Consider the following 17,098-nt stretch of genomic DNA (forward strand, 5'->3'; position numbering starts at 1 on the left):
CTCTCCCTCTGCCCTTCCCCCACTCATACAAGCACCATGCACATGCTCTTGCTTTCAAAAACAATTAAAATTAAAAAAAAGAATTAGAAGTTACATATGATTATTTCAATAGATGCAGAAAAAGCATTTGACAAAGTACAACACCCATTCATGACAAAAACTCTCAACAAATAGGTTTAGAGGGAACATGTCTCCACATAATAAAGGCCATGTGTGAACCCACTGCTAACAACATACTCAGTGATGAAAAACTTACAGTTTTTCCCCTAAGATTAGGAAAAGACAAGGATATCCAATATCACCACTCTTGTGCAACACAGTACTGAAATTCCTAGCCACAACAATCAGATAAGAAATAAAAGACATCCAAATCAGTAATAAGTAAAACTTTCACAATTTTCAGGTGACATGATAATTTATATAAAAAAACCTTAAAGACTCTATCAAAAAAACTACTAGAACTGATAAATTCCATAAAGTCACAGGAAACAAAGTAAATGTGTAGAAATCTGTTGCATTTCTATATACTAATAATGAAGTAGAAGGATAAATTAAGAAAACAATCCCATCTACAATTGCACCAATAATAAAATAGCTAGGAATAGACTTAACCAAGGAGGTGAAAGACCTGCACTCTGAAAACTATTAAAGAGTGATGAAAGACACTGAAGATGACACAAATGGAAAGATATTTCATGCTCATGGATTGGAAGAAAATATTGTTAAATATTAACAAATTTTTAAATCTAAATAAAATTTAAATCTAAATAAAATTTAAAATAAATCTACAGATTTAATGCAATCCCTATCAATATACCAACAGCATTTTTCACAGAATCACCCTAGAATTTGTATAGAACCAAAAAAGACCCCAAATAGCCAAAGTAATCTGGAAAAAGAACAAAACTGCAGTTATCACAATCCCAGATATCGAGATATTCTACAAAGCTATAATAATCAAAACAGTATGGTAATGGCACAAAAAAATAGACATGCATATCAATAGAACAAAACAGAGAGCCCATAAATAAACCCATGATTATTTAGTCAGTTAATTTAGAACAAAAAAAGACAAAATACGCAATGGGCAAAGAACAGTCTCTTCAACAAATAGTGCTGGGAAAACTGGACAGCTACATGCAAAAGAACAAAACTGGACTACTTTCTTACAGCATACACAAAAATGAACTCAAAATGGGTTCAGGATCTGAAATCTGAAACCACAAACATCTCAGAAGAGAGCATAGGCAGTGATTTCTTTGACATCAGCTATAACAACATTTTTCTAGTTATGTCTCCTGAGGTAAGGGAAATAAGAGCAAAAATGAACTATTGGGACTTCATCAAGATAAAAAGCTTCTGCATGTCAAAGGAAACAATCAACAAAACTAAAAGACAATCTACTAAATGGGAGAAGATATTTGCAAATGACATACCTGATAAAGGGTTAATATCCAAGCTATATAAAGCACTTACACAATTCAACACCAAAAAACCCCAAATATCCAATGAACAAAGGGGCAGCAGACATGAAATAGACATTTCAATAGATTGCCAACAGACACATGAAAAGATGCTCAACATCACTCGCCATCAGGGAAATGAAAATCAAAACCACAATCATGTATCACCTCACACCTGTCAAAATGATAAAGCAAAAACACAAGAAACAAGTGCTGGTGAGGATATGGAGAAAAAGGAACCCTCGGGCACTGCTGGTAGGAATGCAAACTGTTAAAGCCACTGTGGAAAACAGTATGGAGGTTCCTCAAAAAATTAAAAATAAAATTACCAGATGATGCAGTAATTCCACTACTGAGTATTTACCCAAAGAAAACGAAAACACTAATTCAGAATGATACATGCATCCATAAAATAAGATACATGCACCACTATGTTTATTGCAGCATTGAGTACAAAAGCCAAAAAATGAAAGCAACCCAATGTCCATTGATAGATGAATGGATAAAGAATATTTGAGATACACACACACACCACAGACACACACACACACACACACACACACACACACACTGAAATACTATTCAACCATAACAAATAATGAAATCTTGCCAATTGGAACAATATGGATGGATCTCCCGGGCATAATGCTAAGTGAAATAAGTCAGCAAAAGACATACCATATAATATCTGTATGGAATTTAAGAAACACAACAAATGATCAAAGAAACAAACAAAAATCAAACTCTTAACTATAAAGAACTGATGGTTATCAGAAAGATGGGTGGGGGAATGGATGAAATAGATGATGAAGATTAAGAGTACACTTATCCTGAGGAGCACCAATATACAGAATTGCTGAATAATACCGTACACCGGAAACTAATATTAACACTGTATGTTCATTACACTGGAATTAAATAAATTTTTGAAAAGATTTAGGGTTTATGGTTGGGTACCCGGGTGGCTCAGTTAAGCGTCTGAATCTTGGTTTTGGCTCAGGTGATAATCTCATGGTTTTGTGAGATGGAGCCCCACACTGGGCTCTGCACTGGCAACACAGAGCCTGCTTGGGATTCTCTCCCTCTCTCCCTCTATGTCCTCCCCTACTCATGCTGTTTCTGTCTCAATAAACAAAGTTAAAAAAAAAAAAAAGAATTAGGGGTTATGGTAATAACTAAGACTGAGTGATTTTGGATTTTATTTTGGATTTTCTCCCAAATTAGGCCCTTTCAAAACTGACTGAAACAAAATGAAGTATTTTAAGCAGGACCGTGGTTAATAAGGCATGATGAAGTATTCTAAACATAATAATCTGGTCTACTGATGATTCATGACAAGGTTTCCCAGGTCCACAATAAAAATAATAATAATAATGATCAAAGTGTATGTGCAAATTTATACATGTGCATGTGCTGGGTAAGATGGCCTTTAAGAATTATTCTTTATTCTAAGCTTAGTACTTCCAACTTCTTTAGTATGAAAAAAGTTTTTATAATGTGTGGTATTAGTAAATGGTTGATTTTCTTTTGATATCCTTATTTTGCCAACTAAAAAGCTAGCAACCTTATGTGAGTCCCCAAATTATTTTGGAAATTTTACTTATTCTTGATTACCAAAGGTTTGAGTTATGCTAGAAGGACCGAGGAAAATGTACAGGCTGAGTCAGCAGATGTAATACACCTTGGAAGAAAAGGGGAGCTGTTAAAGCTCAGATTAATAGATGTTGACATAATAGGAAAAACAGGTTGACACAAAGTAAGTGCAATATCATTGAGTCAGCTTTCCCTACTTTGTTGGTTGATTCTCAAGCCTGGGTTAAGACCTAATTATGTCACAGGGTCTTTGGAACGTAGGGTTGTTTTCTTTTTTTTTTTTTTTTTTTTTCCCAGAATGCACTGATCAATAGCAGTCAGCTCTTACTATCTGGTCTTCACATACGTTTGGGATATGAGTAAGGAAGAAAGAAGCTGGCAAAATTTAGTAAGAAATACAAAAACCTTGCTCTGAACAGAATAAACCCTCCTTTTTTCAACTCCTGAATGAGACAAAATAAAATTACAGGAAACGAGACACAGACTGTGAACAGCCTAAGTCTAGAACTCCTGTTTTGAAGGTAACAGAGGGTCCATATGACTTTGGGGTGATCTCATCCAAGATGCCCTGCAGAGGTAAGCACTTTGGACTATGAATAGTCCTAGCCCTGATAATGTTCTCCACTGAATCTGAGAAGAGAGGGGTAATGGAGGAAAGAGAAGACCAGCAGTGAGTTTGAGGCAGCTGAATCAACCAAAAGTAATACAATAGTGGATGAATCACAAATGTCTTACACCAAAGACCTTATATGTGTAATACCCTTCTCCCTAAGCCCTCATTTTATGACTCTATGTTCAAGTTCATAAATAATTTGTTTTTCAGGTGTAGTTGTGTCATTTTATTTAGTCCCTTTCCTTTCTTCCCTTCTTACAAGTACATTAGTTGCCATGGGAACTATGATGCTAATTCTAGTGGTGGAGTCCAGAGACATCTATCAACAGAGGAAGAGAGATTTATTCTCATGGTTTGAAATACAGACCCCAAGCTGGAAAACTGCAGAAACTGAATAAACCACATGTAACTTCAACCTCACAACTACATCCTGCTTGGACCAGTTCACCACTGAACCAAGTTAATAAAATTCTAACAGTAAAATCAAACAGGCAGAGATTTCTGTTATTCTTCACTGGAGCTTTTTACATAAACTAATCCATCAAGGAAAGTGGTTCCCATAAAAGCATCTGACTGAAGGATTTATGTTTCCTTATCTCTCAAGTGCCAGCCAAAGTCAAGTTCTTACAAACCACAGCCCTCTTTTGTATAGGTACCAATGTTATACTTTGCCTTCTGCTAAATGTTATCTAATTAAAGCCCTTAAGCCTTTCAAACTTTCTCAACAAGAAAGAGGAAGTTTCTACAATTAACCTATCAAAAGCAGAGAAGTCTAGCACACTTAAGGCCCAGTCCCTCCAGTGGTAGACCGTTGCCATGCCTCTCCCTCCAACCTTTCCCTTGGCCATGAGCTCAATGACTTCACCATGAGCACCAGCACACCACCACTAGCCCAACCCAGACATTTAATTCCTGGCTCTCTCATCCAAGATCACTAAATATTTCCTCAATACAACATGAAAACAGAATTCATGTTGAGAAGTTCCTTTATAACCCAAAGTATTCCAAAAGTCATAAAACTCATGGTCAAATCCATTCAGTTCTTTTCTCTGTTGAGGTTTTACATTGAAGATAATAGTGTTTAACTATCTAGGAAATGTCTGTCCTGCTCCTTAAGCAGTACTCTCCATATCCCGTGGATTTAGACTTTTAAGGGGCTAAATATGAACCTCAGGGTTGTAGGATCAGGTTAAAATGTTCCAGAGACTTCTCATCCATAAGTTGGTTGGGAGGCATCAACCCTATTTATGTGTACCCACTAGAAAAAAGTATACTCAATAGCAGTTAAAGCTCATTCAGTAAGGGGACTACACCAAGATGTGATAAGATTTAACAAGAAGGGTAGTACATAAAACAAGCAACACTGAGGAGTCCTTTAGATCTGAAGGTGCCACTGGACTACAGCAAGAAGTTGTAGAAAAGCCGTTTGAGAGGAGGTATGGCATTTCACAGACTGCAGTCCAGCCAAAACGGGAGCAGGGAATAAACACTGTAACTTCTCCCTCACCCTCTGCCTTCTGATTGCCTCTCTATGCCTCCCTCTGGCTGAATCTAACCAGAAAAGACATGGGAGCCCAGGGATCCATGGAGATCAACCTTCTCAAACAAAAATCAGCATGATGAAGGGTGAAGCAAAGTCTATAAGGGCAAACAGAATATGCAGCCAATAGGCTTCTTGTTTATAGACTTGTAAAGGAGTCAGGGCCTACCAAGAGATAGGAGCCTCACATGTGCCAATACAAATCTCAGGAGTTTGCAGCATCTACCTTGCTATTGAAAGAGGAATGACACACAAACTGGAAAACATTAATAGGCATACAATGTATTTACCACCAAGACAGGTCCTGGGAAAATAAAAGTCACACTACATCTTGAAAGTGTGACTTCTCCCAAATTTTGATTTGCATAGACTAAGAACTCAGACTCTCAGAAATCATCATCACCATAACTTTAATAGCCAACATTCATTGGACACACCATGTGCCAAACACCATTCAAAACACTACCCAAATTAACTTGCTTAAATCTTGCAACAACTCTGCAAGACAGGTAGTATTGTCCCCATTTTCTAGATGGTGAAAATTGAATGACTAACAAATAGAGAAGTTACACACCAAGTCAGTGGTGATACCAGGATCTGAACCCAAAATGTGTAACCGCAGAGCGTGCACTTTTTTTTTTTGGGGGGGGGGGGGAGGGAGACAAAGGGAGGGAGGGAGGGAGGGAGAGAGAGAGAGGGAGGGAGAGAGAGGGAGGGAGGGAGAGAGAGGGAGGGAGGGAGGGAGAGAGAGACAGACAGAGAGACAGAGAGAGAGAGAGAATCTCAAGCAGGCTCAATGCCCAGCACAGAGCCTGACACAGGGCTCAATCTCATGACCCGGACACTTAGCTGACGGAACCACCCAAGTGCCCCGAGCCTGCACTCTTAAACCCTACACTTAATGGTCTCTCATGACCCTATTTTTAATACAGTTATGCTACTTATTATTTCCATGTTACTGGCATCTAAAATCCTATCTGAACAAGGGTCAAAGTACTTACACAACATTACAGAATTTCACAGCAGAAATGGTCAGTAGCAACTCACCCTTATTAGGGAAATACGCACAGATGGATATATGGTGTAACTCACCTGAGGCAAGAATGCTTTGTGGTGTCAATGTCAGGAGAAGAACTCATATCCTAATGGCTTGTCCACAGCTCTTTCAATTTCATTATAGGTACTCTGATATGCAAAGGAGTTGTATCAAGCACTATGAGGGATCAAAGAAGAAATCAGGCAAGAACCTACCATCCTAGGAGTAACTGAAGGGAGAGAAGATAGGTGTTGCCATTATAATCTAAATGCTCTTGCTCAAAACTGTGATTGTCCATAAAATGTTATGGAGTTTAGAGAAGCAATGGTTTTCTTTCAGAGGACTGTCTGGTAGGGTTTGGTAAAAGAGATGACTTCTGGGTTAGGTTTTTCAGAAAAAGTAATATGAGAAGATTAATTTCTAGCCCATGGAATTTATCCAGGATTGCCAAGGATCCAATTCAGAAGCAAAACTGCCACTCTAGAAACCTGAAAAACTTTGATGTTTGCAGTTTTGTGGGGCATAGAATCTGTAGATGCTAACGCACTAAGAGATTCAAGATTCTTCAGGAATCTGTACATGCTAACGCACTAAGAGATTCAAAATTCTTCAAGAATTCTGTACCATTCAAGATTCTTTACCATCATCACCCATGTGGATGCCATCATTCTGGACTTGAGTAGTGGTAGAAATCAGGGTTTGAAATAATGGGAAGGCTTAGGGGCATCAATGAGAAGAGTAATCGCAGAATGCTAAGAGTACTGTTTTCACTGCTGGACTCAAATTGCAGTTTTTGTGCCCAATAAACTAAGAAAATGTAATACCTTTCCAGATTAAACCAAACTTTCAGAAAGAGCAGAGGTAGCTTTTTCACCTGGAAGAATGTGCTCTAGCCTTTGTGACTGACACAAAGGCCCTAAGAAGAGTGACAGTCCCCCTTTGTTCTTGCTCTATTAGGCAAGGAAGTCAGGTAAAGGGTGTTCAAGCTCTAAGTATTCCTATTTTTTCTTATATTGTCTCCAGACAAGGTAAGCACACTCACCACTCATGCCACCTTCTCTCCCTACTTCAATGTCCTCCTCTGAAATTCAAATGAGTTACCTGGAAGGTAAATGAGTCCTCCATGAATCCTTCTAAGATTCAGTTTCCAGATCTACATATATTTTCAGTATAGCCCATGATGGTGGCTCATAGCCAGTGCAGAGTAAAGGTTTAATTTAATATGGTTTAATTACATTGAGGGAAAGAGAATAGAGGACTAATAAAAGAAGGTTCTCAATTTTTTTTTCTTTGAAACTGCTGGCTGAGTGATTCCCACTTCCCTCTAAAGAAAAAGCACTGTTTCCAGAGGCACTCTGTGTTGAGTGAACTAGTTGTCTGCTCAGGTGTAACAAACCTCATGGTTGCTGTACTTTCCCTGAAGAGCTAGGGCAAACCCTGTTTCTAACTGCTGTGATGAAGATTCCCTCAGACAGAGGAGCTATTCCTGGAGCACACTTATTACTTATTGATCTCACCAAACCTGGTTTGGTCACCCATGACAACCATTCAGGAAGCGCCCTTGTGTACAATGAGTTGTCAGTGATCTGTGCAGGTATCCAACACCAAAATCTGTGTCAGATCCCAATTTCCTCAGACACTTTCAACTGTAACTCCATTGCTTACCTGAGGAGCAATGATTCAAGCATAGTTTTGGGCGGTGTCCATTATGGAAGAAATGCAGACACATTAATGAGAATACTTAATCGTAAAGAAATATTGCTAGCTTTTCAAGATTTTATCTAAGGTCTCTGTAGGTGGACATGAAAGGGATCATTAAAACTTCGAAGATTTAGATTCTCTACTATCTTCTACTATGAGCATGTGATAATTAAATCCAAGAGCAAATCATGTAACCAGTAATAGCAAAGAGCCAACATGGTACCAGATTCAGAGGAAAAAGTGCCCATCTGTAGACAGATGGGGCTCACAGCTAGTCTCTGGAGAACAGAATTCTGTGCTAAAGAGAAGAAGCCACCACTCAAAGTGAACGGTATGGCCAGAGAATGACAGAATGTGGATGAGAGTATAAAATATGCCATGTGGCTACAAAAGTGGGAAATATGACTGAAAATGCAGCTTAGTGCCAGATTATGGAGAACCTTGAGAATTAGGCTGCAGGATTTGAACATTAATGACACAGCTCTCTAAAAATCAGCTATCAACACTAAAATGGACTGCTCCTAATGCTGTGTCCTTCCATCATTAGTGGTGTATCAGCTAACACTAGCCCTGTTAGTGGTGAGCAGTCAGAATTTTTCTGTTCTGTGTTATGGGATACAGGATCAGATTATCCAAGAGAGTATGATGCAGAGGAGCATGGAATGTAGAGTCAAAGACCTGGATGGGAGCCTAGCTCTGCCTCTTACTACTTTTATTTTCTCGTGGTTATGATGGGCTTCATTTTACTATCTGCAAAATGAGAATAGTGCCTACGTCACAGGGTGAGTAGAAGTTCAAAGTGCATGCAATGTGGGAATATACTTTGTAAAAGTATAATACATGTTATAGTTGATATTCATGAATGTTAAACTCCCTTCCAATTTGCAAATTCTTGGTTATATCCTGGAGGTATTATGGTCCAGAGGAGGGTCATGGTGAAAATTATATTGTAACAACAATGGAACACATATAGCAAATTGGTTTGGAAAAGAGAAAGTAAAGGTAGGAAGAATTTAATAGCCGAGGAAGGAGTCACGGGGTCAGGAAAGCCTTAATTAGTGGGAGTAACCAGGAAGGAAGGGAGTAAGAGAGAGACAAGAATTCATGAAGGAAGAGTTTTGTGAGAAAGATTTACGAATCAAAGGGTGACTCAGATTACAAGCAAAATAGCTTGCTTGAAACATCTTAGTTCCAGCATTTTCAGATTAAGGGACTGTCTAAAACTTTGTTATGCAATACAGCAATCACTGGCCCCATGTGGCTCTTGAGCACTTGAAAAGCAGCTAGTCCAAACTCAGATGTGCTGAAAATGTAAATCATACACTAAATGTCAAAGATCTAATGTGGAAAAAAATACAAAATATCTCAATTCTAATTTTTTTTAATTTTTTTTTTTTGAGAGACAGAGCAAGAGAGCAAGCATGGAAGAGCAAGTGGGGAAAAGGCAGACAGAGAATCCTAAGCAGGCTCCACCCTGTCAGCACTGAGTCTGATGGGGGGCTTTAATGCCACAACTGTGAGATCAGTTGTGAGATCATGACCTGAGCCAAAATCAAGAGTGGGATGTTTACCCAACTGAGCCACCAGGCACCCCAAAGTATCTCAATTTTTATAGTGCTTACATGTTTAAATGACAATGAGCTAAAAAATTTTTTAATTAATTTCACCTGTTTCGCTGTACTTTTTAATGTGGCTACTAGAAAAAATTAAAATATAGATGTGACTTGTATTATATTCCTATTGAACTGCACTAACAGTGCACATAATTCTCAACAGTATATAATTCTAGCATAAAATTCTCAACAGAATCATAATGGAGCTTTTCATCAACACATTCCAGAGGTCTCTCCCAGGCTACTTAAATAAGCAGAAGCTATGAGGGACCATCTGTATTTTTGTTTCGTGTTGCTTTTTACTGAAGTTTAACACACACACAGAAAGGTGCATACATCATAAGTATTACAGGTGGATGAATTTTCACCTGTAATTAGTCCTAAAATCAGTAGCCAGATGGACAAAATATTAGCACCATCACAAAATCCCCTTTCTCATGTCCTTCCCAATCATGACCTTTCCCCTGGATAACCACTCACCTGTTTTGTTTTTTAAGAAGTTCTCCCAATAATCATAAGCCATAGGGTTTTGCGTTAGAACACTCTAAACACGTTTTTTTTTTCCTTTATTTTTGAGAGACAAAGCATGAGCAGGGAGAGAGGGAGACACAGAATCGGAAGCAGGCTCCAGGCTCTGAGCTGTCAGCACAGAGCCCGACATGGGGCTTGAACTCACGGACTGGAGATCATGACCTGAGCTGAAGTCGGACACTTAGCCGAATGAGCCATCCAGGCACCCCTAAGCACACTTTTTAAGCTTTGTTTGTACAATCGTCACCTGAAGACCTCATTAAGAAACAGATTCCAGCCCCAGATACTTTGAGGAGTTATGTCTGGGAGAAGCATGAGGTCCCCTGGAATCTTTAGTTACTGAGTTCCCCATGTGATGTGATGCAGGTGATCCAAGTGTCATACTTGAGGAAATGCTACTTTCTGGGCAGGAAGTACAGTGTTAACCAAATAGGCAGGCTAGGAACACCCACTGGCAGTGCAACAGCAAAGCAGGAGCAAAGAGGGGAGGGGAAGATGAAGAATTAAAGAATTTGATTTGACATTTCAAAAAAATTATCAAAAAGTCTTATAGAAAATTATAACTGTCGGGCACCTGGATGGCTCAGTCTGTTGAGTGTCTGACTTCAGCTCAGGTCATGATCTCACTGTTCGTGGGTTCTAGCCCCGTATTGGGCTCCGTGCTGACAGCTCAGAGCCTGGAACCTGTTTCGGATTCTGTCTCCCTCTCTCTCTCCCCTGCCCTCCCTCACTCGCACTGTCTCAAAACTAAATAAACATTTAAAAAAAATTTTAAAAAACCAAAATTATAAATGTTTATCTTAACGTTCTTCCTTTACATTTTGACTTAGAATTTTATTTTTCTATTGGCATTGAATTACATGACAGAGGAGGGTACTATAATTCTTTTCAGAGCTTTCTGTTTTTAAAGATCTCATTCTGGCCTTAGGTGAGAATTAAAATATTGCCCCAAATTTTTGTTCCATCTTATTCTGTAGGCCATGGGGATCAGAGGATATGCACACATACCAAACTTGGGGTTCATTAATCTTGAAGGCAGAAAGTCTCACCATTTTGCCTCAATTTACTGGGTTTTTGCAAATCAGATCTCTCTTGTAAAAGGGGAAAATAACTACTGTCTTCAGAGGAAGATGGATCTTCTAGTAGAAAAGCATGTCTGGGAGAAGTTCTTCAGCTCACTAAACACCCAAGTTTAAATCTTTCTTTCAGTGTCTTTAGAGGATTGGCTGGTCAACATCACAACATAAGAATCAACACCTTGGGCAAACAGCTATTGAAGGACGAGATTCTAGTAGTAGTTAAAAGCCTGCCCACCTTGAACTTCTCGGAGCCCAGGTCCAAGCCCTAATTCACCATCTCTGCACCTCAGTAATATGCAAATCACACTAACAGCAGTGATTTTTTAAATTTTAATTTAATTTTATTTTAATTCTCTTTATCTTAATTTTAAAATGGGGATTAAGGAGTGCACTTGTTGTGATGACCCCAGGGTGTTGTAAGGAAGTGTTGAATCACTAAACTGTACACCTGAAACTAATATTACACTGTATGGTGACTGGAATTTAAGTAAAAACAAACAAAAGAAAAAGGAGAATTCCTAAATGGTCACAAATCTTATACAACGTGTTTTGTTTCTTCATGCCTAACCATTAAGGAATCATTTGAGCCAATTCAGAATCCCAAGATTTATTCAAATTCCCCCATTAGTTAGTTGAGCAAATTACTAAGAAGCAGACAACGATTAGCAGGAGTTGACCACTATCATAAGTGTCCCTAAGAGCACCCTCCTTTTGACTCCTGGACAATTAACACAGTCTAACTCCTTAGCATCAGGTGACCCCCTTTTTTCATCTTTCTGTTTCCCTCCCTAATTGTCATGATGGCATGGCTCCATACACCATACTGGGGAAGTACCCTTCTTCTTGTTCATAGAACATATGAGCTGAGGCCAGGAAAACAATCTTGAAATGCAAGGAAACTAACTGGGCCCCAGAGAAATCAAGTCAATGATCTCAGCCTCTAACAGACTCAACCAGCCAGCAGATACAGAGCACAGAGCACCACACTGCACTGTGTGGAGGCATCTCATGGGAAACATCCACCATCAACACCAAAGGTACAGAAGCAACCATCAGACCCTACACTTTTCCTCTGCAAGTAAATGACTGAAGTCTCAGGTTCAGGCACTTGTAAAAGAGAATATATCTAGTTAACAGCAGAGCCAAGACCAATGTCCAAGTTCCAGTTCCTAGCTTTAAACTATTTCCTTCTCAGAGGAACAAAACAGAGGGAATCATATTTCCTGATTTCAAGCTATATTATAAAGTGTAGTAATCAAAACAGTATGGTACTGGCATAAAAACAGACACATAGACCAATGAAACAATCAGGAGCCCAGATATAAACCAATGCATACGTAGTCAACTATTACTTGACAAAGGAACCAAGAATATTCATTGAAGAAAAGATAGTCACTTCAATAAATGGTGCTGGGATCATTGGATATTGACATGTAAAAAGAACAAAACTACACACTTATCTTTTACCACTTACCAAAAATGAACTCAAAATGGATTAAAGACTAAAATGTAAGACCAGAAACCATAAAACTCCAAGAAAACATGTGACTGAAGCTCCATGACATGAGTTGTGGCATTGATTTTTTGGCTATGACACCAAAAGCACAAGGAACAGAATAAAAACAAAAAAGCCCACAAGTGGGACTACAAACTGAAAAACTTCTGCACAGAAAATATCAACAAACTTAAAATATTTGCAAATATTTCAGAATAGGAAAAAATATTTGCAAACCATCTGTCTGATAAGGGGTTAATATCCAAGATACACTTTCTAAAAGAAAGCAAAACCTCCTACAATAGCCAAAAACCAAAAATCCAATTTAAAAATGGGCAAAGGACCTGAATAGACATTTTTCAAAAAAAAGCAGATAGCCAACAGATACATGAAAAGGTGCTCAGCATCACTAATTATCAGGGAAATGCAAATCAAAACTATAATGAGATCACCTCAAACCTGTTAAAATAGATATCATCAAAAAGACAAAAGATAATAAAACCTGTTGTGAATGTTAAGGGAAAAGAACACAGTGCACTATTGGTGGGATTATGCATTGGTGTAGTCACTATGGAAAACAGTATGGAGATTCCCCAAATAATTAAAAATAGAACTACCATATAATCCAGCAATTCTACTTTTGGGTATATGTCCAAAGGAAACAAAATCACTATGTCAAGGAGATATCTGCACCCCCAAGTTCACAGCACTATTTACAATAGCCAAGACATGAAAACAACTGAGTGTTCAACAACAGATGAATGGACAAATAAGTTGTGGTACACACACAGACACATGGAGTACTACTGAGCCATGAAAAAGGGAAACCCTATCATAACACTATGGGTGGACATTGAGAACGTGATACTAATGAAATAAGTCAGAAAGACAAATACTGTATGATCTCATTGATAAGTTGAATCTTAAAAAAAATACAAGTAAAAAGAAAAAATGCATAAAAAAGATATCAGATTTGTGATTAACAGAGGCAGAGGATGGGGGAGGTGGATGAAGGTAGACAAGAAGTACAAACTTCCAAATGTATAATAATTAAGTACTGGGGATGTGATATACTACATGATGACTACAGTTAACTTTCATATATACCTAATAACAGTGTTAACAGTAAATCCTAAGAGTGCTCATCACAAGGAAAAATAGTTTTTTTATATCTATATAAGGTTACAGATATTAACTAAACTTATTGTGATAATCATTTCAAAATTTAACTCATATCATTATGCTATACTCCTTAAACTTATATTTGCTATGTGTCAAATATATCTCAAAACTGGAAAAAAGACTCTTTAATTATGGAATAAAGACTATATGCCTTTAAAAATTAAAGTTATAAATATGTATAAAAATCCTTGAGACCACAAAAATAATCATATCATTTTAGTTTTCCTATGCAATCAGCTTTAACAACTAATTTACCCAATATTTATCAAGTATAAAGCACTGTGCTAAGAATATGAACATTACTAACCCCATTCTAGAAATTAAGGCACTAAGGGGTTACTTATCCATATTCACACAACTAACAAACAAGTGGGAGGGTCTAAATTCAGGTCACTCTTCTCCATATGCAAAGTAGACTCTCTTAACCACAATGCTACAGCACCTCTTAGAACCACATCACCCTCCATGGATGACTGGAGTGTTAAAGCTAGCTCAGGGTCCTGCCAAAAATAGATCCCTATCCATGTGACCCATCTCTCCTTCCCTCCCTCCCTCCCTCCCTCCCTCTCTCTCTCTCTCTCTCTCTCACACACACACACACACACACACCTGCCATCTGCAGGATGCATAGTCAGTTTACCATGGGAAAACAGTGTGCATGGTCAAATCAGTGTCAGCACAGTCCTTGCCTTAAAGGCACTTGATGGCTGGATCTCTCCCATTAGAAAGCGCATTCCTTAAACCTGAAGTGTAGCTACCTAGGATGTCTTCAGGAGGAGAAACAGGAGCTGTGGAGCACACTGGAGGATAGGGCAAAAATACCACTTCCCTCACAATTTTGCTACAAACCAGTCCCACTTTAGAAGGCAAGGAAAGAAACACAGTTTCCCCAAGCCCCCAAGCTCTCCTCTATTCAGGACTCTCAGCTTTGCTACCTGCCTCTCAAGTCCTGGGGTCTGACTCCTATTTACCCTTAGCTGATCACCTGGCTGGAGACATTAGGCCACTTGTGACTATAAAATTTTTAATTCACATTATGACACTTAGAATAGAGGGGCATAAATATGTTGGAACATCAGATATAAAACTGTCCTAGGTCACCTCAATGAATGGTCATACTATCCTACCACCCAGTTGCCTTCCCTGCAAGATAAATTTTTAATGGGAAGTGGAAGAAAGTGGCCCATCTGCAGAAGCAGTGCTTTCCCACTGAGGATTCTGTCCAGTTTCCTCCCTGTGGCATCTCCCTAGGTGTCTGCTACCACCAGCACACAGAACTTACAAGGACATTTGGCAAGGCAGGTTGGCTCATTTTCTACCAGATTTGATTCCTTCTACCAAAAATCTAATTTCTAAGAATAAATGAGTACTAGCTGAGGATAATTTTGATGGGGGTGAATTTCTTAGTAAACTCGATCCAAAAGGCATCTTTTGAGGACACCTGCAAGCCATAGAATTTGACTGAGATACTTTCAGCCTACTCAGGAGAGGAGCAAATGCAAAGGTTTGCTGCCACCTGCTGGTGAATGTGAGTCCCTGCTAACAAGAGGACAGCAGCAGGGCTTAACATTTGATTGCTTCAGGATGTCTACAGGAACCCAGAGTCAACTTACTCAGAGCAGCGGTGACCCACAGGGCTATCATCTCAAGCACTTATTCAACAACGATTTACTGTGAACATGATGCACCCTAAGCCAGAGGGGAGACAGCAAGATGATGGAGACTCCTGACCTCGATAGTTTACATCTATTTCACGAAAAGAAAAAAGGCAAAGATTATCTAAAACATCTTTATATCTTCAAAAAGATTTTTTTTCAGACGTTGAAATTATTAGGTATTTCCCAAGGACAATGCATATTCTAGTAATTTCTCTGCCAATTTTGGTTACAAAACAATGAATGTGGCACACAGGAAATAATCCTAGAAAAATGTAGAAAAGTATGGCTTATCATTATTCCTACCTCTTGCTTCTACTTTCCTTATGACCTCTACCTTTTATACTATTTCTATCAAATAGGATACATAAACTGGTTAAAAGGCAAAACCCCAGGAAGTAGCAAATGATTCGCTTTAACTACTGATGTCAGCTGGGGAAACTGATGGAGTGAAACAAACTCGTGTCAGGCTTTCAGCAGTGGGAAAGATCATTTCAGATGGACTCTGGCTGAAAGGACATTTCCTACTTTTTCAAAAAAAACAAAGGCCTCTTCCACTTCCACAGCATATATATTTTATAAGCAGTAGCAGCTATAATAAGCATTTTATATTATCAGAGAGGAGGTACCTTGAAATCCCCAGCATTATGTCCCAATACAGGCAGAAATGCAATCAGTAAAAACTGAATTTAAAGTTGAAGCCTTGTTTGCAAATGGAGAAACTAAGAAAGTTCTGGAACTGGTAAGTTGCATTGATCCCAGCAGGTGACCTGCTGAATGTGAATAGTCTCAGACCAGAGGCAAAGCAGGAGAGAATCAGGGCAGGAACAGAATGGCCATGACATGAAAGTAAGGAAAGGCACAGAGAACTAGGAAGGAGACATTTCCTCTGGGCAAGGGTTTTCCCAGAGCTTAATGAGGAAGGATCATATTGCAGTTGTAGCTGCGTGTTATTTTTAAGGTCTCCTCTGGATATATGTAAACCTGTTAAGCAAAATGAGCACTAATCCTTCCAAGGTCTCCTTCAATCTCAATCCATCACCTACTTGGTCTTCATAAAACCCCAAGTTTAAAATAATTATTTTAAATTTAAAAAGATCCCTGAAACAAGTCCATTCCTGTTTGGGTATGTGGTTTCTTACACTTGCCTTTTGTTGGCTATTTCTTTGCCCCAAATGCAATTTTTAGGCCATGAGTCTGATAAACAAACCTTAATGACCCAGGAAGAAACCAGGGAATTCTGACCCAGTGAGCATGATAGTAACTGGTCATCAGAATAACACGAAAAGATTAGACACGGTGCCTAAAAAAACAGCAACTAAAAAACATAGTTTCAGACGCAACATTAATGGCTAGACAATTTGTGCAGACACTGCTTTTTATGCAAAATAAAGGAATGAACCCCTTCTCAGCTCTCAGGAAATAGGATGACAAATTTTTCATTCCCAATTCTATTGATGTACCCACATAATAGTTGTCAAAGAGTCACCTACCATTTTATTACCTTCATCCGCAATTCTGATTTACTTTTATTAAATGTTATATTAGAATATATTCTTCATGGCCCTAGCAATGTGTCCAGTGAAGGCAGTCACTA

The sequence above is a fragment of the Lynx rufus genome, unplaced genomic scaffold, assembly GCF_022079265.1.
Source record: "Lynx rufus isolate CCGP_SWC_20201006 ecotype Redwood Valley unplaced genomic scaffold, mLynRuf1.p SCAF_17, whole genome shotgun sequence".
NCBI classification, from domain to species: domain Eukaryota; kingdom Metazoa; phylum Chordata; class Mammalia; order Carnivora; family Felidae; genus Lynx; species Lynx rufus.